The sequence below is a fragment of the Pan troglodytes genome, chromosome 19, assembly GCF_028858775.2.
Source record: "Pan troglodytes isolate AG18354 chromosome 19, NHGRI_mPanTro3-v2.0_pri, whole genome shotgun sequence".
Taxonomy (NCBI): domain Eukaryota; kingdom Metazoa; phylum Chordata; class Mammalia; order Primates; family Hominidae; genus Pan; species Pan troglodytes.
Window position 1 is genome coordinate 90,560,815 of NC_072417.2, and position 13,275 is coordinate 90,574,089.

Consider the following 13,275-nt stretch of genomic DNA (forward strand, 5'->3'; position numbering starts at 1 on the left):
AATTTATTTATCTTCGGTCAAGCGGTATAAATGTCTAAGGGCTGGCGACCCCTTTTAATTTGCAGTGCAGGGATGGCTAGGTTATTTGCTCATGAGTCTGGAAGAGCCCCAGAGGGGAGGGCTGAGCCCTTTGCCTGTCTGTTCACATAATCCAGACAGAGTAGGTGGCCCATGATGGCTGCCACTAAGTGACACCTGGCACGACTTAGGTGGCTTCAACACTGTCCTCCACTCAGCACACCACTCCGCTTACTGTTTCTCTGTTTCTCCCCCTTTTTCCCTTGGCTTGACTCTTTTTTTCTTCCTCCCCCCCTTTCCACCGTAGCTGTTATCAATCACGATCCCCGCCCACCCCACCATGAGCATTTATCAGCCCTCATGAATGACCAGAGGCTGTGGGCATGTGGAGATGGCGTCTCTTTCCAACCTCAGTTCCTGCCATCTCAGTGATGGCCCCAAACCTCTAGGCAGGAAAGAACAGGGGCCATGGGAGGCATTGGATGGGCACATGGGACCCCAGCCTCCAAATGCAGAGCTTCAACTTGCCAGCAACATTTTTTTTTTTGTTTTGAGATGGAGTTTCACTCTTGTTGCCCAGGCTGGAGTGCAATGGCGTGATCTCGGCTCACTGCAACCTCAGCCTCCCGGGTTCAAGTGATTCTCCTGCCTCAGCCTCCAAGTAGCTGAGATTACAGATGACCGCCACCATGCCTGGCTAATTTTTGTATTTTTAATAGAGATGGGGTTTCACCATGTTGGCCAGGCTGGTCTCAAACTCCTGACCTCAGGTGATCCACCCACCTCGGCCTCCCAAAGTGCTGGGATTACAGGCATGAGCCACTGCACCCGGCTCAGCAACATTTTTTTACATTAGGAGGGGAAAGGGCAATGGGGCTTCATAGAAAGTCTAAACACTACATCTACGGACTAAATCATTTAAAAAATAACTTGTGTATGACTTATGTTAATTATTTTACTTGACATTAACACACTTACTTGATCCACATGTCCTGTTTGTTGATAATAAATAAGTTATACTGCTATGACAAATGTGTATATTTTTTCTTTTAAACATTTTTAAAAGAGATGGGGGTCTCACTATGTTTCCCAGGCTGGTCTGGAACTCCTGGACTCAAGCAATCCTCCCACCTTGGCTTCCCAAAGTGCTGGGATTATAGGCGTGAGCCGCTGCACCTGCCCTGACAAATTTATATTTTGAGTTCAATCTGAACCGACTTCCATACATGTTTTTTTCAGTCAGGGTGATGGAGGTATAATTTGCATACAATAAAATTTTTGCATTTTGGCACACAGTTCTGTGCGTTTTGATAAATGCAGGCAGTCGTTCAACCAGCACTGTAATCAAGATGTGAACAGTTGATTTGCTCCTCCCAAAACATTCCCTCATGTTCCTTTGTAGTCAAAACTCCCTCTCTCCTTGGTCCCTGGAAACTAATCATCGGTGATCTTTCCCTATAGTTTCGTCTTTTCCAGAATGTCATAGAAATGGAATCATATGGTAGGTAGCCCTTTGAGTCTGGCTTTTTTTCCTTAGCATAATGCATTTGAGACTCATTCATGCTGGTGTGTATAACAGTAGTTTATTGTTATTACTGAGTAGCATCCCATTGTATGGATGTACCACAGTTTATCTGTTTACCAAGTGAATGATGTTTAGAATGTTTCTGTTTCATTTTGTTTTGTTTTTTTGAGACAGGATCTTGCTCTGTTGCCCAGGCTGCATTGTGGTGGTGTGATCATAGCTCACTGCACCCTCAAACTCCTGGGCTCAAGTGATCCTCCTGCCTCAGCCTCCCAAGTAGCTGGGACTACAGGCATGTGCCACCGTGCTTGGCTAATTTCAAAATATTTGGTAGAGTTGGGGTCTCACTCTGTTGCCCAGGCTGGGCTTGAATTCCTGGGATCAAGTGATTCTTTTGCCTTGGCCTCCCAAAGTGCTAGGATTACAGGTGTGAGCCACTGTGCCTGACCTGCTTCTGGTTTTTAAAGATGAATAAGGCTTCTGTGAATGTTGACATACCAGGTTTTATGGGAACATATGGTCCCAATATGGACTCTTGGGTTGTGTAGTACGTGTGTGCTTAACTTTTTAAGAAATGGCTGTACCATCTTGCATTCCCAGCAGCAATGAGTGAGAATTCTGTATCTCAGCCAATACTTAATAGTATCAGATTTTTAAAAAATTCTAAGGCAGGGTGTGGTGGCTCATGCCTGTAATCCCAGCACTTTGGGAGGCCAAGGAAGGCAGATTACCTGAGGTCGGGAGTTCGAGACCAGCCTGGCCAACATGGTGAAACCCCCGTCTCTACTAAAAATACAAAAATTAGCCAGGTGTGGTGGCGCATGCCTGTAATCCTAAATACTCGAGAGACTGAGGCAGGAGAATCGCTTAAACCTGGGAGGTGGAGGTTGCAGGGAGCCAAGATTGTGCCATTGCACTCAAGGTCTCCCACCTTTGCTACCACTAGAATTTGTAACATCGACGAGTGCAAACCTGATTTTCTCTTGGTCCCAGGGTCCTTTTTTTTCCCCCTGAAGAGCACCTCAGTTTTTGAAAAGGTGCCCTGGAGGTTCTGCTGTTCTTTAGCTTTGATGGGTTCTGCAAACCCTGTGAGCTCCTCAGTGCCCAGCAAGCCTGTGAGCATGACTTTTGTGAGCTCTGCCAGATGAACGGCTTAGAAGTCCTGGAGAGAGGCACTGGGAAAGCATTTCCATGCTCCTCCTTCCTCTTGGATGGGATGTGGCCAGAGAACACAGAAACCTACCAATGAATAAAGAGAACTCAGTTCTCTACCCTTGGAACCATCAAGGAGCTGGGATTTGCTTTGGAGAGGGGCAGCCCTTGGCATCTCCATGCTGGGAGTGGAGCTTCTGGCTTCTTAAGAAGTTGGTTACAATAGGCAGCCTCTGTGCTTTGGCCTGTTTGGATGTTTTCTGCTGTTCTCAGGTGGAAAAAGCAGATTTTGTTGCTGCCTACCTTTTGAAGACCAGGATGGAATGGAGCTACCTTCTGGGCACTTTCCTCAAAGGGGCCTGTGTGTTCTGGAACCAGGGCCTTCTGATGCATGAGAACCAAGGCAGCTAGTGTGTGTGTGTGTCTGTGTGGGCGTGCATGTGTGCGCTCATCTCTAAAATCTGCCTATGGCAAGTCTCAGGTGGCTGCTGGCAGCTCATTGGGGCTCCCTGCTGTTTTGGGTCATGTCTAGTAACAGAGAGCTTCTCTTTTCCAACGTTTCAGGCAAAGGTTCCTAGCTTCGCACTAATTAGTCTGGGTTGGTTGATGTGCCTACCTTTGAACCCATTCCCTGTGGCAAAGGGATGGGAAATTCACTGACTGGCTTAGCCTGGGTCTTGTGCTGTATCCCTGGACCCAGGGATGGAGTCAGCCTTCTGAGACCAACACAGATCCCCAATTTAGAAATGGAGGCTGAGCTGGGCTTGGTGGCTCATACCTGTAATCCCAGCACTTTGGGAGGCCAAGGCAGTCAGATTGCTTTAGCTCAGGAGTTCGAGACCAGCCTGGGCAACATAGTGAGACCTCTGCCCCTTGTCTGTACAAAAAGTTAAAAAGCAAAGCATGGTGGCACATGCCTGTGGTCCCAGCTAGTTGGAAAGCTGAGGTGGGAGGTTGGCTTGAACCCAGGAGGTCAAGGCTGCAGTGAGCCATATTGTGCCACTGCACTTCAGCCTGGGCAACACAGCGAGACCCTGTCTCAAAAAAAAAAAAAAAGAGAGAGAGAGAAACAGAGGCTGTTGGGAAAAGGGCATAAAGGGCATGGATGCTAGAGAGATCAACAGGTATTGTCTCATGAAGGTTGGGAAGGTCAAGGGCAGGCGGCCACGTCCTTTGAGGTAGATGCTCACAAGAGGATTGTGCAGTGTGTAGGTAGAGGCCCACACTGGGTGTGAGTGTGTAGTGTGCAGGTAGAGGCCCAAACTGGGTGTGAGTGTGTAGTGTGCATGTAGAGGCCCACACTGGGTGTGAGTGTGTAGTGTGCAGGGGTGGTGCCCACACTGGGGAGTGTGCAGTGTGCAGGGGAGGTGGTGTGTTGGCCTGGGGACTGTTGGTGCCTCTTACACTCAACACCAGCAGGAAGATGGCCTCGACTCAGTGACCATGTGGGTTGGGCCGAGGGCAAACACAAAGACGGAAGCCAGCCCTTGTCTCTGGGGAGCTTAGCTAGGGCGCCCTGGTGGGAGACAGGCTTCCTTTCTCTCAGTTTCCTGGATCCTCTTCAATAAAGAGCCCCCCTCCACGGTTCTGCCCCTTACCAATGTTGTTTCTAGCTCCATCCCATCCTTCCACACCCAGAGTGTTGCTTTTTTTTTTTTTTTTTTTTTTTTTTTTCTGTGGCGGAATCTCACTCTGTTGCCCAGGCTGGAGTGCAGTGGCACAATCTCGGTTCACTGCAAGCTCTGCCTCCCGGGTTCACGCCATTCTCCTGCCTCAGCCTCCCAAGTAGCTGGGACTACAGGCACCTGCCACCACGCCCAGCCAATTTTTTTTTTGTATTTTTAGTAGAGACGGGGTTTTACCGTGTTAGCCGGGATAGCAGAATGTTGCTTTTAATCAAAGCAATTCTTGCACATGGGAACAAGTTCCAGCACAGGGGAGCCCGTGATGGCAAACCACGGCCGTTGAGTGTCTACCCTTATATTTCTAAATCAAATGCTTAGCTTTAAATAGCATTGCTGACCTGACTGTGGACGTGAGTTTCTAGCGTACTCTGACCATGGTCCTTTGTATTGCTTGACATCTAATTGTTTTATTGTCTGTCTTTGCAATTTATTTACCATCTAATTGTTTTATTGTCTGTCTTTGCAATTAAGAAAAATCTATTGTTAGAAATTCTTCACTTTGGGAGGCTGAGGCAGGCAGATCACCTGAGTTCAGGAGTTCGAGACCAGCCTGGCCAACATGGCGAAACCCCATCTCTACTAAAAATACAAAAATTAGCTGGGCATGGTGGCACACGCCTGTAGTCCCAGCTACTCAGGAGGCTGAGGTAGGAGAATTGCTGGAACCCGGGAGGTGGAGGTTGCAGTGAGCCAAGATTGAGCCATTGCACTCCAGCCTGGGTGACAGAGCAAGACTCCCTCTCAAAAAAAAAAAAAAAAAAAAGAAAAAAGAAAAGAAATTCTTTATTCTTCTACTTATTTCATCAACATTAGGTCATCTACTGGAAAACATCATGCAGACTGCCACTGGGAGCCAGGGTCAGACTCTCTGGTTTCAAATCCTAGGGCCTCTGTTTTCTCCTCTGTGAAAAGAAACTAACAATCAAATCTACCACCTAGGGATGTCTGGAGGATTCCGTGGCCAAGGCACGTCAAGGCTCAGCCAGGTGGAGACCCGCGATTTGGGCCCGTGGGGTGGAGCTGATCCCTGGGCGACCTCCAGTCCACAGGCCATGGCCCAGAGGGCAGGAGAGGTGTCACTTTCGTGGCCCCTCAACCAGGCCTGGGATGGCTGTTTTGTCCGAGCACACCAGTCTTGCCCAAGTCTGAATGTTCAGCCCTCCTTGTGCCCAAGATCCTCTGCAGGGGAAGAGAAAAAGAGAGCGAGAGCGAGCACGCCCGGGAGCTGGGTGCCCGGGAGCTGGGTGCCCGGGAGCTGGGCGCATGCACACTTGGCATGTCCTCTGCGTACCCAGTGCAGCCGCTGTTAAAAATAGAACTGTGCTTTGCAGAGAGATTCTCAAATGACACCACCAAGTGCCCATTAACTCATCAAAGTGGTGATTCCAAATTGATTATTTCGAGTGTAAGACATAATCACATGTTCATCATGGAAAATAATTAGCGGTGGAGTGGGGCCGGGATGGCCTGCTGCCTGCCTGCCTGGCTCCCCCCTGCAGCCGAGAGGGAGGGGTGGGTGGGCGCCAGGGCTTGATGTGGTTTTCACTGGGAGAGTTGGTGACTTACGACTAATACTCACCCTGCCACCCAGCCCCTCCCTTAGCCTGACTGGCCAGCCAGGCCCTCTCCCAGGCATGGTGTGGGTCTCCTGTAGCCCCCGAGCCCCCTCCACTCTGTCCCGGGCCAGCCTCTCCTTTTTGGCTTCTCCAAGTGGGCAGTAATTGGCTGGGCTCCAGCTGGGAGCCTGGGTTATGGTTGACACACATTTCTCACTTGCCTAGTGCGGGCAGCCGCTGCGCACCTTCACACCGTTTCCTTGGAAACCAAATTGCTTTGGCAGCATTCCACGGACACACACACACACACACACTCACACTCTCATGCACACGTGTGCCCCACGAGAAAATCAAGTGCTATGGGAGCTGTCATCTCACTTGCCCTCCACCCTTTTCCCCTGGAGCCCCTGTGCCCCTGCCAGGCAGCCCTAAACCCAGGCTGAGACCCCACAGGGGGATGGTTGGAAATGCCCCCCTCTGGGGAAGGCAGATGAAGCGTCTCCTAGAAGAGCCGGCGTCTGCTGAGGTAGCAGATTGAGCAAGATGTTTATGGGCACTTAGATGGGAAAATGGCTCCTGAGGGTGTGAGGAGAGCAGCCAGCTCATGAAATGAGGATGGGGCTCTGGAAGCCTCCCAGCATCCTCGGAGGGGGCTTTGGTCCAGATCCGTGTCCCTGGGGGCAAGGTGGGCTGTGCAGGAAGGGCCTCTGCAGCTGCTGCGTCCCTGCCCACCTCTCAGCCAGCTCTCTTCTCCCTTCCCACCTTCCCTTGCTGCTTTGCACACCCCAGGTAGAAAACATCGTAGCAGGAAATACTTGGGAAAAGGCTGTCCTCGCCCTGATTGGGGGATGTCCACCAGCACCCGCTCCAGTCCTGGGAAGCTCATTCCTCCTGCTCAGCTCCAGCTGAGTCCTTCTCCTGGACTTGCCTTCAGCCAGAGACAGTGGGCTTCCCAAATTCATGCCGCCCTCCACAGGCAGCTTGCAGCCCACGCTGGCCGGTGCAGGGGATAAAGGCCTGTGCAGGGGATAAAGGCTGGGATGCCAAGAGTCAACTGGAGCAACCTTCCCCACCTCCTCCCCAGCTCCAGAGCTGCCTGTTAGGATGGCTGAGGCTTTGTTGCAGCTGCATTGCAGCTGGATGTCTCCAAACTCCTGCACGCGGATCTCCATCTCCGACTCAGCTCCCCAATGTCCTTCAGCTAACCGTGACCTTCCTTACTTCCATCCCTTCTTCCATAATCCTTTAAACAGCTGCTGTGTGCTGAGCACTGTCAACAAGACCAGGTTCCCATTTGCAGGGAGCGTGTGTTCTGGTCAGCACAGGTGGAAAAGAAACAGTAAAAAAAAAAAAAAGAGGGCAAGAAGTGCCCCAGCAGGGTTGAAATAGGTGCTGTGCTAGCAATTGCCAGGGGTAGGGGCTTCTTTCTTTCTTCCTTCCCTTCCTTCCCTTCCTTCCCTTCCTTTCCTTCCTTTCCTTCCCTCCCTCCCTTCTGTCCCTTCCTTCCTTCCCTTCCTTTCCTTCCTTCCCTTCCTTCCTTTCCCTTCCTTTTTCCCTTCCCTTCCCTTTTCTTTCTCTTTCTCTTTCTCTTTTTTTGAGGCAGAGTCTTGCTCTATTACCCAGGCTGGAGTGCAGTGGCGCAATTTTGGCTCACTGCAACCTCCGCCTCCCAGGTTCAAGTGATTTCCTGCCTCAGCCTCCCAAGTAGCTGGGATTACAGGCACCTACCATCATGCCTGGCTAATTTTTGTATTTTTGTAGAGACGGGGTTTCACCATGTTGGCCAGGCTTGTCTTGAACTCCTGACCTAAGGTGATCCGTCAGCCTCAGCCTCCCAAAGTGCTGGGATTACAGGCGCGAGCCACCGCGCCTGGCCTGCATCAGCACCCACAGTTCTTACAGGGGTCTGGACACTTAGGCACCTTCTGCTTGGCACACCCCAAAATTCCAGACTCCCAGAAGGAAAGCAGGTGCTCACCACAAGCCACATTTTTTACACACGTAGCCTAGGCACAGGGAGCCACGCTTCTGCAATCGTGTCCCCAGACGCCGCCAAGGGCTGGCCTTCCAGGCAGGCCTTTCCAAGGGGAGCAGTCTTGGGCCAGAAATGGCAGCCCTTTCCTGGGCGGGGACAGGGACACCCTTCCACTGTGAAATCATTCCATTTTCCTGCCTAGGATTTAGTGCCTTTCATGTGTTTGGATTCTGCCAGCTGGCGGGGAATTCACGGGGCAATTTCAGTCACTCAAGTTTCTTTCCCAATCCAGGAGAAACCTCAAGTCTCACTAAGAAAGTGGTAGAAGGAGAGTAACAGGCTTGGTTTGCAGGGGGTGGGGGTGGGGGCCAAGACCCTTAGACAAGAGCTGCAGCTCCTTCCTGAGAACATGCACACACTCAAAATTTGTGGGGGGCCCATGGTCCTCTGGGGCTCCTCCGGCACCCCAGGTGAAGCTTCTGAAATGGCTTTTCCACCTGGACAATCCCTCCCTCCCCAGGTGGAAGGTGAGGGGGTTCTGCTTCTCCCTGGGCAGAAGCAGCACCACAGCCCCTTTGTCCCCTTTGCCAGAGGCTTCAAGGGGCAGCGTCCCCCAGTGCCCCCCGAGCAAGCTCCCCATCTGACAAGGGAGGCCCTAGCTCATCCCAGAAGCATCAGAGTCATCCTTCACACTCACCACCATGCTGAGCACCCAGAGGGGCTCATGCCTCCAGTGTCAGACAGGATTGAGATCCAGGCTGTCTGGCTCCGGGGTCTTAGCCCTGACACTCGACTTCAGAGGGAGTTCTTGCCTGGGAGTGCCTTCAAAGCAGAATCCCTGGACACTTTCCCCTGCGACGTTTAGTCCTTTAAGGAGGCCGTAAGCACGTTGACCTGCCCCAGAGCCAGTTGTGCCCTCACGTCCCTCAGGACGGCCCACCATGGCCAAGCACAGGCCAGAGAACAGCCTTGTTGGCGTCAAGACTGTTGGCATCAGGGTCCTGCTTGTCAGGTTAGGAACGTGGTTCCTTTACCTGCACCTCCAGGTGATGCTGTCTCCATCCTTAGAACCTGAAGGCCTAGGTTCCTAAAAGTAGTAGCAGCAGCAGTAGTAGTAGCAGTAATAGTAGGAGAAGGAGGAGCTGAAGACCTCACAATAATCATTGCCCAACCGCGTGAACCAGCCCATCTTAAGCATGGAACACACACTGTCGAATTCTCACACCTCTTTTTGGAGCGGGTTCTCTCAATTATCCCATTTACAGACAAAGAATCTGAGACTCCAAGGGGCTAAATGATTTGCTCAAAGTCAGGGTAAGTGTGAGAACTGGAGCCGAAACCCAGCCTGCTGGACCTGAGCCCCTGACTCTCAACCTTAAGCCACGCTGTCTCCCATGGATCCCTCCAGGGCCACGCAGTTGGTGCTCAATAATTGCATACTGCGTGGAGGTGAGCTGGGCTCTGGGTGTGGCCAGGTGGTGTCCCTGGAGGGCTCAGCATACCTTTCTCAGGTAGGTGGTATTAGGCAGTGGGCTCATGTGGTCCTGATTCAGAGGCGGAGAATGGGAGTGTTTCAGGGGTGCAGGTATGAGCCTGGTCCTAGCACACATCTCTAGGTGGGGACAGACTCCTCTCAGCCAGCCCATTGCCCAGTGATAGTTCCTTTGCACTGATGCTGTCACACCCTTGTCCTTCTGGGGGATTAAACTCTGCCCTCTGGGTGTGTTCATGGGCAGCTCAGTAATACAAAGAAGTCATTCATAAGTTTACTTTGCTTTCGACTGCCCTTTCATGGTAACGTTGGTTCAAGGGAATCCTGTGATTCCCCAAATGTGGGGAGCAAATCGAGTCACCATGAGTCACCTCCCCAGGCTGATGTCTTCTCTGGCATGTGTGGCCACGGGGGAGCCAGGATGGGTCTCCTTCCTCACTCCATCTGCTCGCTGGGTCTTGGTCTCAGGTGCCTCTTCCCTTCACTGCCTGTCTTTTATTCCTCTCTCTACCCTCTCCTCATGCAGAAATTGGGATTTCTCATACAGAGAAATGGAGTGATTGCTCCTGATTGCACAGCCGGGAGGGCTGTACACTGGAGCCCCTCCTGCTGCAATTAACTTATTTCCACCCCTGCGGTGTGCGGTTCCTGGAGCAACGCCTGCTACCTGCTTCTCTGCCCCATCCTCTGTGAGGAAGGGTCCATGCTGTTCCTTTTTCTGTCCCAAAAATGTGCTCATGTGCCCCAAGTTGTGTGAACCACTGACTCTGTGCTCCTTCCAGGCCCTGACCAGTGTGTTTGAGCATTAAAGCTCGCAGGTGCATCAAAGGTGCTCAGTAAATGCTGGATAAATCAATCCATGCTTTCCTGGGCTCTCCTGGTGGGCATGCATTCTTTTAGCTAAGCGTCCCTGCCAGGGTAGTGGTTGGTTTCCATGAGGCCAGAGGGGGAAAAGCTGGTTGACCCCTATCCTGGGCATTCAGAGTCATTTCCCGCTCCTTTCTGTGGCTGGAACCAGAAGAATATATCTCAGGTCTAATAGGGTATGGACTGCATAAAGCCTGGGATCTTTGTGCATTCTATTCATGACAATGTCTCTAGCCTGTTGAACAGCCCATAGTAGGCACTCAGCAAACCAATAGGAACTGAGGGGGTCAAGGAAATGCCCTGTGATCCCCCCGAATCCAATCCCTCTGTCTTTGCCCACCTTTCCTCCGTTAAAACACAGCCTATATCAATGAGGGCCTGGGAGAAAACTGGGGTGGGGGAGGACTGTGCCTCTCTTGAACTTCATTTACAAAAAATAAGTTGGCTCCTAGACCAGTGTTGGAGCCACACTTCCCGGGACAGCCCTAAAGCAGCCAAGTCCCCACCTTTCAGGAGTCGGCCAAGAGCATGGTGGCTGCAGAAGACCCTGGCTGATGGAGATAACATTTGACAAACAGGGTGAGCGCCTTCCCCCTCCACCCCTCTTTTAGAAACCTGGCGTTCTTTATGGCTTTGCTCAGGTAGATCATTCAATGCCATAAATTTTCTTATCTCCAGTGCTTTTCCAATTATGGATAACAACAGAAAAGCAGTCATTGGCTTCTAAAAGGTCATCAAGATATAAAGCCCATTTGGGAAGGGAATGACTTACGCAGTGGGCTTGTATAAATCTGGAGAAGTTTTATGCACAAGTCAGACAAGAAATGTAAGTGAGATTCATAAAATATATAACGATTTATGGTGTCTCGGCTGATGAAAATTGTCTTTCCTTTTGCTGTTTGTGTGGGAATTATTTGTTCTTTCCAGGTGTTCTACATACGGCTCGGGAGCCAGCAAGTGCTTATGAAGCCCCTTCACATGGCCAGTAGCGTCCTAAGGGCCCGGCGACAATTAGTCATGGCGTCATCGAACGCCAGGCTGGAGGAGGTCTTGGATGCCGCAGCTCCTTTTGAATTTCAAAGACGTTCAAATCCCCATCTGGCTGTTACACTTTTAGGCTATTGAGAGTGAAAACAAGCACTGACATGAACACCCAACCAGCTGCTGGTGACATTGTCCCCTTCTGAGATCTGAGGACATGAACACCCAACCACCTGCCGGTGACATTGTCCCCTTCTGAGATCTGAGGACATGAACACCCAACCACCTGCCGGTGACATCGTCCCCTTCTGAGATCTGAGGACATGGACACCCACCCACCTGCCGGTGACATCGTCCCCTTCTGAGATCTGAGGACATGAACACCCAACCACCTGCCGGTGACATCGTCCCCTTCTGAGATCTGAGGACATGGACACCAAACCACCTGCCGGTGACATCGTCCCCTTCTGAGATCTGAGGACATGAACACCCAACCACCTGCCGGTGACATCGTCCCCGTCTGAGATCTGAGGACATGGATACCCAACCACCTGCCAGTGACATCGTCTCCTTCTGAGATCTGAGGACATGGACACCCAACCACCTGCCGGTGACATCGTCCCCTTCTGAGATCTGAGGACATGAACACCCAACCACCTGCCGGTGACATCGTCCCCTTCTGAGATCTGAGGACATGGACACCAAACCACCTGCCGGTGACATCGTCCCCTTCTGAGATCTGAGGACATGGACACCCAACCACCTGCCGGTGACATCGTCCCCGTCTGAGATCTGAGGACATGGATACCCAACCACCTGCCGGTGACATCGTCTCCTTCTGAGATCTGAGGACATGGACACCCAACCACCTGCCGGTGACATCGTCCCCTTCTGAGATCTGAGGACATGAACACCCAACCACCTGCCGGTGACATCGTCCCCTTCTGAGATCTGAGGACATGGACACCCAACCACCTGCCGGTGACATCGTCCCCTTCTGAGATCTGAGGACATGGATACCCAACCACCTGCCGGTGACATCGTCCCCTTCTGAGATCTGAGGACATGAACACCCAACCACCTGCCGGTGACATCGTCCCCTTCTGAGATCTGAGGACATGGATACCCAACCACCTGCCAGTGACATCGTCTCCTTCTGAGATCTGAGGACATGGACACCCAACCTGCTGCCGGTGACATCGTCCCCTTCTGAGATCTGAGGACATGGACACCCAACCACCTGCCAGTGACATCGTCTCCTTCTGAGATCTGAGGACATGGGCACCCAACCTGCTGCCGGTGACATCGTCTCCTTCTGAGGTCTGAGGACAGACACTCACATGGACACCTAAACACCTGCCGATGATATTGTCTCCTGAAATCTGAGGACATTGACACCCAACCTGCTGCCAGTGACATCGTCCCCTTCTGAGATCTGAGGACATGGACACCAAACCACCTGCTGGTGACATCGTCTCCTTCTGAGATCTGAGGACATGGACACCCAACCTGCTGCCGGTGACATTGTCCCCTTCTGAGATCTGAGGACATGGACACCCAACCACCTGCTGGTGACATCGTCTCCTTCTGAGATCTGAGGACAGACACATAGACGCCCAATCAGCTGCTGGTGACATTGTCTCCTTCTGAAATCTGAGGGTTGGAACACATTGGGCTGGCTCAGTGTTTCTCCATGTGGTTTTGAGACCACCTGAGTTGGAACCGATATGGGTTCCCAGCCTCACGCCTGGAGAGCTGGATTTTGCGAGTGTGAGGTTAGGTCCAGCATCTGCATGTGTAATGAGCTCCCAGGTGTTTCGTAGATGCATTAGGGCTTGAGAAGCTCCTTTCTAGCACCATCTTCCTTTTTGCACATGAGGGCGTTCAGGTCCAGAGAAATAAAGCAGCAAGGTTGGTGGCACAGCTGGCGCCCCCTGCTTTCTAGGAATTTAGACTATTATTGAAGAGAGAGGTGTTAGAACCTGTGAAGTCAATGCAGAGACCTCCAGGTGAGTGGCATCCTC